This window comes from Lepisosteus platostomus, chromosome 5 (assembly GCF_059453375.1).
Source record: "Lepisosteus platostomus isolate fLepPlt1 chromosome 5, fLepPlt1.hap1, whole genome shotgun sequence".
Taxonomy (NCBI): Eukaryota; Metazoa; Chordata; class Actinopteri; order Semionotiformes; family Lepisosteidae; genus Lepisosteus; species Lepisosteus platostomus.
The window spans coordinates 14,515,054-14,527,167 of NC_142615.1; the positions used below are offsets into that span (position 1 = coordinate 14,515,054).

The 12,114-nt window shown below is 40.7% G+C and overlaps 3 non-coding genes across 3 annotated transcripts; all 3 read right to left on the reverse strand.

Moving 5' to 3' along the window:
* Positions 1 to 847: 847 nt before the first annotated feature.
* Positions 848 to 919, reverse strand: trnat-cgu (transfer RNA threonine (anticodon CGU)). Its single transcript has one exon. It is a non-coding gene; the product is annotated as a tRNA-Thr (tRNA).
* Positions 920 to 3,352: 2,433 nt separating this feature from the next.
* trnak-uuu (transfer RNA lysine (anticodon UUU)) lies at positions 3,353 to 3,425 on the reverse strand. Its single transcript has one exon. It is a non-coding gene; the product is annotated as a tRNA-Lys (tRNA).
* A 1,322-nt stretch (positions 3,426 to 4,747) lies between these two features.
* On the reverse strand, positions 4,748 to 4,819 carry trnaa-cgc (transfer RNA alanine (anticodon CGC)). Its single transcript has one exon. It is a non-coding gene; the product is annotated as a tRNA-Ala (tRNA).
* Positions 4,820 to 12,114: the final 7,295 nt, after the last annotated feature.

Sequence of the window (12,114 nt, forward strand, 5' to 3'; positions counted from 1 at the left end):
GCATGACATGGAAAACGGTACCGGAGCGTTCGGGTCCGGACTACAAGACTCAGAAACAGTTTTTACCCCCGCACTATCAAACTATTAAACTCCCAGCCTCTCTCACTCTCTCCTCACCTCTCACCTATGACCTGAACCTCACAGTGCCTTCTTTCTTACCAAAAACCCAAACACACATTGAAAATCTACCTCTACCATACATGTCAAAAGCTCACTCCCCATCATTTCTATCCCTTTATTTCATTCTTTTGATGCATGTTTTTGCACATAACCTGTTACATTTTTGTTGTTTTGCACACTGCCTGTTGTTGTTTTTTGCACATCAGCTGTTGTCTCTGCCTTTCTTTTGTTATACAATTGTATTGTTGTTGTGTTTTTTTCTTGTACTACTTATGTCCGAGAGCTAGCTAAATAGCATTCCGTTATACCATATACCTGTGTATGAGTATAATGACAATAAACTTGGACTTGAACTTGACATATTCTTGCAGGCAGTATATTATTTTATCGTTTACTCGTATAAAAAAAAGCATGGTCTTCTCGTTCCTAAGTCAGATTTTTAGTGCTTTCGAACGTTACTTCCAACCTGGACTGACAGTTCACCAGATCTGTTTGTGATCAGACCATGGAGTGGGGGGCTGTACCAAGCGCACGTTCCTTCCCCATGCTGAGGCGATCATTCGGAAGATGGGTGTGAAGAGAGATAAGCTTTGTCGACTAAAAAACAAGGCAGGATATGCAAGAATACTAATCACTGGCGACAGTTATGTTCTCTTACTATTGAGATCCCTACATTGCGAGTTTTTTTAAGACTTTGAAACTGAAGGAAAGCGGTGACAAATGAAATAGGCACGGGTGGGGCTTGAACCCACGCTCTTCGGTTTACGAGACCGACGCCTTACCACTTGACCACCGCGCCTTCGAGCAAAAATCTGGAATAAGGTTGTTCAAATTATTTTTTTCTGAATCTGGTTTACATCGCCAAATGTAAACTGGAGGCAGCAACAACAATAAAAGGGATACTTGTCCTTAAACTCGGACGTGATGTTCTGCAGACATGTGCACAATGTCCTGTTTTCTTGCAGTGTAGATATTTTGCTGTTCACGCTCCGCATTCATCTGCTTTGTGCGTTGTTAGTCCGCACCTGTAACATGTAATGTCAGCCGTCCCCTGTTCTTCTATTTCTCTAGCATGAGTGCGTCCTGCTGCTCGGATTTTGTTTGTAAAGTTTGAGCGAGCGCCCCGTTCAGTGTCACTTTGTCACTGTGGTCAGAAAGCATTCTTGATTCTGCTTGAGCTGCTTCATGAATTCTAGCGACTGTAAGAGCTCTTTTTAAAGTCAGCCCTTCCTCCTGCAGCAATTTATAGTCTCTTATGTGCACATTTTTCCACAAGTTGATATCTTAACATGTCTGTTTCCAATACTCCAAAGTCACAAGATTTAGCCAGTTCTCTTAGTGCAGTCACAAAAGCATCAACAGATTCGTCCTGAGACTAAGTTCTCTGCCTAAATTTATGCCGTTCCAAAACCACATTTCTCCGCGGTGTAAAGGAAGCGTTTAAGGCAGCTACAGTCTTTTTCTCCAGGGAGGTTGGCGAAAATCCGCTGCACGGGAGCCCCGATACAGTGCAGTAATGTAGCACGTCTCACGGCATCCTGAGCTTCTGTAGATCCACTGGCTATTTAAAAAAATCTGTACGACTCCATCCATATCTTGTATTCCGTATACAAATACGGAGGTCCGAGGTTCAGTAGAAATGGTGGAAAAAGCTGAGCATAAGCAAAGCTTCTCGGCGCGGCTACCATATCTTCCATGGCGAAAGCTAAACGAAAAGTCCGAAAATTCAGAAGTTCGTTTCTACCAACAAGATAACTAAAATCAGCAGTGTTCCGCTCGCTTTGAGTCCGTTAACCACTCATCTCTCGTCGCCATAAATGTTGTGTATCTTAATAAGGAGACGTTTTCATATTATTTTAACTATTTTATTAACTACACAGATCACGCCCTTACACCATACTGTATATTCCCGCCTTCTACTCTCTCGATCTGTTGTCTCGCGATGTCTACTCACTAAACTACATTTAGCATGACTTCTTGTTGCAGTTGAGCTCAAAGCTAGAGAAGATCTCCATATTCTACCGCCGTAACTAGTCCGAAACGTAGTACACAGTACACACTTTTTAAGTGAAGTCAGGTTGTTAAAAAATTAAACCAGCGCCCTGTCACAGAAACGTACCCCAGTCTCCCGCGCAACAAGCGGGGGTACTCAGCACTATACTAAAGAGGAGCGCTTGTCTGCAGCTGAGCGTCAGCTCTGTTTACTGTCAGCAGTCATTTCCTCATTTCCAAATACTTTTTCACCTGCTTTCAGCTTTTAAACTTAACGGTCAAGAAGTAATTAATGTCATTTGGAAGTCTGTTTCTGTTGTCTCAGCTCTTGATAAAGAAAAGCCGTGCATGGGAGACTCCCTCTCTGAAGAAGTTTGCCGTCACCCTGCGAGGGAGAAGAGCCATCAATCACCGAGGCAACTACTGAGACAGTTAACATTAAACACGTGAAATGCGAGATGTTGTGATTTTTTTCCCGCTTAAGGCTTCTATCGTTTCTACTCTAACGAGAAAGACCTCTTTATTAGAAGTGAGATTTTAACAAACGTCTCCAGGGTTAACTGCGACCTGAACGTAACGCCTTAGACCACCAGCCATCTGGCCTGTGGTACTTAGAGCAGTGCTCAATAAAAATGATCAAAAACCGAAAGCGCTTTTTATGCGGATCAGTATATTCCGATACCACTGGTTCTGCAGAAGAAAAAAGAAAAGCCGAACTCAAAGCAGTGTGTTGCCATTACGGGTACTCTGCAGCTGCTTTAAGATCTACTCACACCGTGTTGCCATTAAGGCTACCTAGTTAAAAAAAAAACTTATCGTCATCTTTTTGAACGTGATTATTAGACACCCGTTAAATCTCCACCGAGGTTTCTTGAGAGATCGTTCAGCGAGCGAGTATTAAAAAACTACGTCGCTTCCAACCTCTGCTCTCACTGTAAACTCGGACGTGATGTTCTGCAGAGTTGCAGTGTGCCTTTCCTCTTGTCGTATTCGAGAGTACTCACTGTGTGAGCTCCTCACTGCGTGTTCTGTACTCTACTGTGATTTAATTTAGATGATTACGTGGAGAAGAGTGACAAGAACTACTTGAACATTTTCGGTTTGTGAAATGAAACACTAAATACACTACTGTAAATACAAGTATTGGACATTTAAAATAACCACAGTACAGCTAGAAGAGTGAAAGATAAAAGACTATTTAGGATGACATTCACAATAGACACAATAAGAACAGCACAACCGCCCGAACAGGGACTTGAACCCTGGGCCCTCAGATTAAAAGTCTGATGCTCTAACGACTGAGCTATCCGGGCTCTGAGAGAAGGTCAACACTGTCGGGATCCTCGCAAGTCACGTGTCTCTTGTGCCGAAGAGTAGTCATACCTGACCCGTCTGGAATGACCACTGACAGACTTTATTATGAAGTGACGGCACCACTCCCAGTAGAATGAGTGAGAAATACAGCATGACATGGGTAGCTAAGGGGCTCCCACAATCCATCTTTCCTCACATTACTGATTTTTTTCAATAGCATTTTGACCTTTTTTCACATTCAGATTTTTTTCTCATTTAATAAAATCTTTTAATCAACAACATTAAAAAGAAAACAAATGGAACGTTTTTTGGAACAATAATTTAAAAAAATATATTTCAATGCCTTGGTTGTATACGTGTGCACACCCTTTATAAAGGGAGTTGCAACAGTGCTGAAATTTAAAGAGCATTTCTGTAGAGAAAACAGCCTTGATGTTAAGCTTATGGAGCCTGTCTTTTCGAAATTCTATTTCTTAACACCTTGCACAGCCTCCCGACAGACTAACAAATATTTGTTGGAGAAATTGGCTCACACACCGGAAGACACTAATGTTTATTTATGTTAGAGTATGTGAAAAACAGTTTAACCGAAAAAGTTTGTAATTGTGATTTTGTAAAAATTCAATAAATCGTCTATCAACAGTTAGAATTTATTAAGAAATTGTTTTATTTCATAAACTATAAGACAATTCAGAGAGTTTATAGGTCATATCCGTCGCTTATGTTCTTTTAACTCTAGAGTTCAGGATCCAAACCGAGCTGCGGACGATTGTGTTTCTTGAATCTCTTGTAATCATCAAAAGTCGATGTGTAGTCCTTCAGTACTTTCTCGAGTTGTGTCATGGCTATTTTATACGATCAATACTTGTCATGCTCTTTTGCATTTTCCTTAACAAACGGAAAAAGTTCAAAGTGTGTTTATGGCTGTGCTTCTACACATTTACACGACAGCACTTGTAACAGTACAGGACACGGAGTGAGGAGTTCATGAAGCTTTCAGTTTAGTGCGGAGTTCAGAAAGAGGATTCGCTCGCTGAATGATCTCTCAGGAAATCCCGGGTGAGATTTAACATTTGTTTTCTGCAACAGCCCCGACAAGTGTGAAGCAATCTCTGGATTTCCTGAATTTGAACTAAATTATTAGTTCAAATAATTTAGGATTTAACAGAACTAAATGAGGTACATTTAAAACAGCAGCGCAACTCTGCAGCACGTCGAGTGTGCCTGCATTTAATTTTGTAAACCTGGCTCTCTCTGAACACGAGCAAAGAGTTCTCACTCAACAGAAGATTGCGATGTGAGTACTATAACATAAAGCACCTGGAGATGCCAGGGATCGATCCCGGGACCTCATACATGCGAAGCATGCGCTCTACCACTGAGCTACATCCCCGATTAAAAAGGTTATGGAACAGACTTAGAAATGTGCAAATGCTCACTGATCACACCACTCAGGAAGAATGCCTGCAGTTTCCCACTTTCGTGTTTCTTCTACTACAGAGTAAATTCATAGGAATGAAGAAATAAGGAAGGAAAAATAATCACATCGAAGCTTCAAGAGACTGGGCACAAATTAATCTGTTATTTTTGCATCCAGTTACATGGGCGATGGTGGTTGATTCCCAGACGGGGGAGTGCTTTTTTCTACCTTCTTACTCGACTGTCTTTCAATTCTATTTTATTTGAAAGCTTTTTGCATCTTTTAAGTGCTCTTTATTAAACTATGCATAGAAAAACAGCAGTACTGATGATTTAACGTAAAAGGGTGAAACAACGCCCCAACCACAGGAATGGTAACAGGAAGGATCGTGTTCTTATTTAATATGTCCTTTTGAGATGTCTTGTCAATGCACACAGGCGGTAGAGCTGAATAATTTACTTTTAGTGGTGTTTTTAAACAAAGATGGAACACGTTCTTTCTATACCAGAAAGAAAGGAGCAGACTTTACCTTTAAGAGGCAAAAATGACACCTTATCAAAGCTAATATTAATTAAAATGACATCACAACAAAAGAGTGGAGCCTTGAGTGAATAAAGCCTTGAGTGGAGCCTTGAGCTTTCATTGGACGTCTGTGTCTCCATAACTTTGTAGGTGAGAGAGAGGAGTGTGATAATTTGCAGGTGGTTCTCGGAAGTGCGTTGGTGGTACAGGCGCCTTCCAAATAATTGAGTCAGGTTTGAATCCCAGCCAGTGCAAACCCAAATCTTTTCAAGATAATCTCTGGTCCGCTAACACATCTTTTGAAACACTACAACAGGTAACACCCGTGTGAAACATCATGAGCATCTGTTTAACCTCTCTACCTGCCCGTTCCTCACAGAGACATGACGAGGGTCTAAAGGGACATTTTGAGCCATAGAAACATTTTATCATTCCGTACTTTCCTGTGCGGTCAGGCCAGTTCCACTTTAACTGCGCCCGACAACAGAGGTCGTTTTGAAAACAACGAGAGTAAAGGGACACTGCACGTCTGCAGACCATCACGTCCGAGTTTAAGGACAGCAACATCAGAGATTGGAAGCTAGGGAGTTTCAGGTCTGTGTTTTTATTATAGGGTCAAGAAAATCTGAATACCTTTTCAAGAAGTATTTCAGAATCCCAGTCAAAGACAGTACGAATGCCGCATAGATCTGCATTGTACAATTAGTATAGTTTGTCCGTTGAATCAAACACGCCTTACGAAACATTTCTAAAACAGGAGAGATCGTTAGGGAATGCGTCTTCCTGTAAAAATAAAATGACTTCAAGGGCACTATAAGCAGAGGTGTGAAAGCCTGCTCTACAGAAGAACAAAAGCCAGAGATGTCAAAGAGGTCGAGATTTCACCACGTGAGAGAAAGCATCTCAGAAAACGAAGTTGCGGTCGTTTCCACGCCTTATAAAACCACTAGGTCAAACAAGAGCTGAAGAGCCGCTGTTGAAAGTAACACGGCCGAGCGCTCTAAGGAGCTGGCTTAAACCTTGAGCCTCTTCAGGAGCATCTGTTGGAGTCACACTGCTACAGCGTATCTCCTTGTTAAGTATCCCTTTAATTGTTGTTGCTACCTCCAGGCGATGTAAACCAGATTCAGAAAAAAAAATAATTTGAACAACATTATTCCTACATTCACTTGAAGGTGCCATGGCCAAGTGTTAAAGTGTCGGAATTGTAAACCGAAAGCTGTGGTTTCAAACCCCACCTGTGCTTGTTTCAAAGTCTTCAAAAAAACTAACAATGTGGGAGTCTCAATAGTAAGAGAACATAACTGTTGCCAGTGATTAGTGCATATCCTGCCTTGATTTTTAGTCGACAAAGCTTGTCTCTCTTCACACCCATCTTCCGAATGATCGCCTCAGCATTGGGAAGGAACGTGCGCTTGGTACAGCCCCCGACTCCATGGTCTGATCACAAACAGATCGGGTGAGCTGTCAGTCCAGGTTGGAAGTAACTAAAGCACTAAGAATCTGACTTAGGAACGAGAAGACCGTGTTTTTTTAAACGAGTAAATAAAATATAAAATAATATACTGCCTGCAAGACTAAGTCAAGTTCAAGTTCAAGTTTATTGTCATTATACTCATACGCAGGTATATGGTATAACGAAATGCTATTTAGCTAGCTCTCGGACATAAGTAGTACAAAGAAAAAAACACAACAACAATACAATTGCATAACAAAAGAAAGACAGAGACAACAGCCGATGTGCAAAAAACAACAACAGGCAGTGTGCAAAACAACAAAAAGGTAACAGGTTATGTGCAAAAACATGCATCAAAAGAATGAAATAAAGGGATAGAAATGATGGGGAGTGAGCTTTTGACATGTAAGGTAGAGGTAGATTTTCAATGTGTGTTTGGGTTTTGGTAAGAAAGAAGGCACTGTGAGGTTCAGATCATAGGTGAGAGGTGAGGAGTGAGCGAGAGAGGCTGGGAGTTTGATAGTTTGATAGTGCGGGGGTAAAAACTGTTTCTGAGTCTGGTAGTCCGTACCCGAATGCTCCGCTACCGTTTTCCATGTCATGCTAAACGCCACAAATTGTGTTCGTCCAGTCGTATCAATCGTCCCAAAGTTACGGAAAATCGGATGCGACTGGTGCAATCAGCACCCATTTTTTCAGGATAGTCGAGCGGTATAAAACAGCAAATTCACAGATTTGTGTCTTTTAAGCTTTGTTTCGCTCTCCAAATAGAGGCACGGATTCAAATCCCACTCCCGACAATCAGGCGTTTTACCCTGACTTTTTTACCTGCCTTTACACTGTTTCAGTCTTGTTGTGCTCGCTGACAATCACAGTACGAGGAGAACGGAGAAACTGCTTAGCAAAAACATAACGGACAGAAAAAAGCTTCGTAAACACGTGAATGTGATTAGCAGCAGTAAGGTATGCATTCAAATGTTTAAGGCTTATTTATAACAGCAGCAGAAGAAAGGTGCAGCCTTTGTGAGAATTCGCGGGTTTTTATGCTGCTTGGACTTCTTTCAAGCCTATGAAGTGACCCCCGTTTTATTTTCATTTTCACACTTCAGAACCGAATAACAAAGAGGTTTCATGTGTGACAGCATTCCGTTGCAAATACCGTTTCCACGATGTATTCAGCGACGGGAATGAAATATTTTAGTGCTGGCTCAAATGCGAGGAATTTCAGAAAAACCTGGAAAAGCAACGCTTGCAGTAAACGACAAATTTAAAACGTGTAGTCAGCATGAACAGAACAACGCAATGCTCTGTAAAAACGATCTGAAGCCGCAATTACTCTTTTATCTCGGGCAGTTCATTCCGATACGATGTTTCCGCAGAATAAATGAAATGCCGAACTCCAAACATGTTGTTGCCATTATTGTTACTCCTGCTGCTGTAGTTTTAAGCTTTAATCAGTGGGTATGTAATGTTGTAAAAGGGCTGGACTACTTTGTTCAGTCCAAATTCCACTATGTGAATTTATGTTTTTTTAATATAAGCATTAACAATACAATGCGTGCTCAAAAACCGTTACTTATTAGCTTAAGAAGCGGCAGTGTTTTGACAAAGTGTGGTATTCGAACAGAAAATGCTGAAGTGTTTAATACTTGCTTGTGAGCAGATCTCCCTCGATTTAGACAAACTCTTGTTCGGCTGATGATTTCAGATCAAAATCTGAATCATGTGGAAAGAAAGCTGAATTACGCTGGGTACTGGGTATCACTGTTACGCCATCAGGTCATGCTAGGAGGATTGGGGGGATCAAATTGACACAGAGGGACCCAATGTGGGGGCTGAACCCACAGTTCTGAGATTAAGAGATTCTTGCTCTATGGACTGCGCCTATATAACTCTTGTGCTACAGCAGTAATGTTTCTGGGTGTGGATGAACATGACATATAGACTGACAGCAGGAACACGTGGCCCACAGGCAGTGACAGTATCGCTATATTTGGCTGCAGTATATTGTGTTGAGAGCAGCATTAACTTTCCTGCAGAGATGGGAGTGCCTTTAATCGGACAGAGTAACAGGAACTGACCTAAAGTTTTGGCTGTGGATCCATCTCCACATGGGGGACAGTAAAATAGCGATGAAGTAATGTTTCTGGATGTGGATGAACATGACATAATAGACTGACAGCAGGAACACGTGGCCCACAGGCAGTGACAGTATCGCTATATTTGGCTGCAGTATATTGTGTTGAGAGCAGCAATAACTTTCCTGCAGAGATGGAAGTGCCTTTAATAAAGCTCTTTCAATCAGACTGAATAACAGGAACTGACCTAAAGTTTCGGCTGTGGATCCATCTCCACATGGGGGAAAGAGACAGTAAAATAGCGATGAAGAAACAGAAAGATTTGTGCTCGCTGCAAAGTAGGAAAGAGGTGGTCAGACACATAAAACATCTTGGTGATAATTTGCAGCGACAGTTTTATGTTATTTAGTACACGGATTTCTCTTCATGTTCCTTAAGATGTGTAATTTGTATGTTGGTTGTATGAGAACAGTTTCTTCTCAAGTCCTGTCAATTGACAGTGGAGAGCTAGCTGGTGCAGATCTTCAAGAAGACTCTCTTTAAGGCAATTACAATTTTCTCGAACAAATCTGTGTCATATATTTTTTAAATAGTTTAGCTAATGAGCAACGAGAGTATAAATGAATTCTCCCAACCTCCATTCGAAGATAAAACTCCATGTGCGAGTCTAAGTTTCCTTGAAGCTACTGATGTTCGGCATTATTGGACATTCCCGGTGATATTGACTAAGGAGCTGAATTTTGACGTGTCGTAGTTCAACATGTGCAAAACACTCGTATCCCCTGCAAGTATCGGCAAGGTCAGTGATATTCTCAACAATTTGTGCCATTGCAATTCGTGCAATTCGTGCCATACTTTTTCGAAATGTATTCTGACATGCCAGGATCAGAGGGTCATATTTAAAAAACTGGTGCATTAAAATTTCTTGTACTTCAGGATTTTGATAGTCTGTTACATTGTCTTTCACACGGCGGTGTCAGAACTTTGAGACATTTTGATAATCGGGGGAAAGGCCGTAGCAATAAGCAGAAAGTGCAATCACCTTTTCCCAGTGTAAGTCTGTGTTGTGGTGAGTTTTTAAAATTGGTTTGCGATTTTCTGAAATATATTCCATACAAAAATATAATTTGGACAGTCGCTATTTGGATATTCCCTTTCAGTGAAGATGTCTACAATATTCCAGCCGGATTAGTACTGATTGAAGAGAGCCATCTACAGGCGAAAGGTGACATAACATCACAGCAGCACCATTTAAGGTGGAACGAAAAACACGCATAAGAAGCTGGTGAATGAGAAGCTACTGTAACTTCAGCCTCGTAGCAAACCCTGGGAGTCACGCTCAAAATAATCATCTTTCCCAGTACTTCAGAGTCATATTTAGATCGCTTTACTGCAATTTTATTTGATTGATGGGAGATGTGAAGCCATTGAGCCTGTACTGCGCTTTCACATTGAAATTGAAGCCATTTCTCCTGCTTTCTCTCAGTGTCCGGGCTGCAATTGCGTGTAAAGGAGGCGACTTGAAAATGAAACGTGTAATCACCTTACAGAGGGTCTTCACGACGGGGTGCGTCAGCTAGTTCTCCATTATTGTCAGTTTACTGGACTTCTAAAAAAACCTATCTACAACGAAGATACAAACTGCACAGTTTAAGGCACATGAAGAGAAATCTGTTTGCTGATTGACTCAAAAAATGTCGATACAAATAATCTGCCAGGCTGATTTACTTGTCCGACCACCTCCCTCCGTCCCCCTTTGCTGTTAGCAAAATTCTTTCAGTTTCTTTTCTTGTATTTTCCTTGCTATTTTAGTGTTTCACCATGTATAGATGGATCCACAACCGAAACCGTTTTCACCCTGTGTTTCTGCACACCTTGCACAGTTCCAGTGGCACAATCGGTCAGCGTGCGGTACTTATACAGTAGTGCACAGCGGAGTCATGCCGAGGTTGTGAGTTTAAGCCTCACCTAGTGTCTTTAGCTACTGAAAGCAACTGTTTTTCCTTTGAAGCCCATGCATGCTGACGCAGCTCCCTACTTAAATTACCATCAGCTGTGTATCTCCAGCTGACCTGTACACAAATATATGAGAGAGGTCTACTGAGACGAGAGGAGCACTGAAGACTTGAAAAAGCTCTCGCATTAGACTCTGTGTTTTTGTTGTTCCCCAGATTTGTTTTTAATGTTCTTTTTCTTTTGAAGTTGTTGCGTTTGGTTTTTTTTTTTCAGTAGTTGTTAGACAACTACCGGGATTTACCTAGGTTCCTGGAAGACTTCTTGTTTTGTGTTTGTTGTATTTTCGGGTTACAACAATTGTTTTTTTCTATTGATAGGACCCCACGCATTACTATGGGAGTAGTTAACATTAGTTCTTACATTGTACAGTACCTGAAATTACCACATAAACTACTACTCTGTTTCCTTTTTTTTTGACAGGCACAAGTGAAGTTTGTTTTTCCTTGCTGCTGATTGGTAGCTACAATGGGTCAATTGCAATAAACTTATATTCAATAAACTCTGCTGAAATTTGTCAGCAACTCTGTACTAAACCTGTTCTCAATTGCAACAAACCTAAAATAACAGCTGCTGCCCGTTAGATGTTACTGCATTAGGAGTCTAGCTTAAACCACCTCTTCATAGGTTTTAAGCAACTCAGTAGCGGACTAAGCAGAACAATTGATCACATTAGAACTGTCTTGAATGTAATGGAAATAATGTACTCATTTAGTAACAAGGTTATGCACCACTTGCTTGAAAATTATTATTATATTTAACTAAAATTGCTTTCCAGACACCACAAATATTCACAATGAATGTTATCATTACACGTATTTATTAATAAAAGTGTTATTTATTAATAATTAAGTTCCATGTATATCTTTATTAGTCGCTGTATTACAAGAAATGCATATACAGTCTTTATTATAGTTAGTTTTCAGTTATCCTGGGGAGGGAAGAGAATGGAAATTAAGGAAATAAAAATTTAAAGGGCTTTTAAGTCTTCAATGTGTTCTGTCATAGCTGTGTGTTGTCATATCTGGGTGTTAATTTAGTATATTTGTTGTATTATTTATTGTGATTTGACACTAAACTTGTGTTTCTCAGGAGAAAGCAGTAATATTTTTTTTTTAGTTTTTTGAGGGTACAGAAAATTGTATTGTACGGCCAAATGTAAGGTTACATTAAGAAACCCTTATTGTTACCTTTTGCAA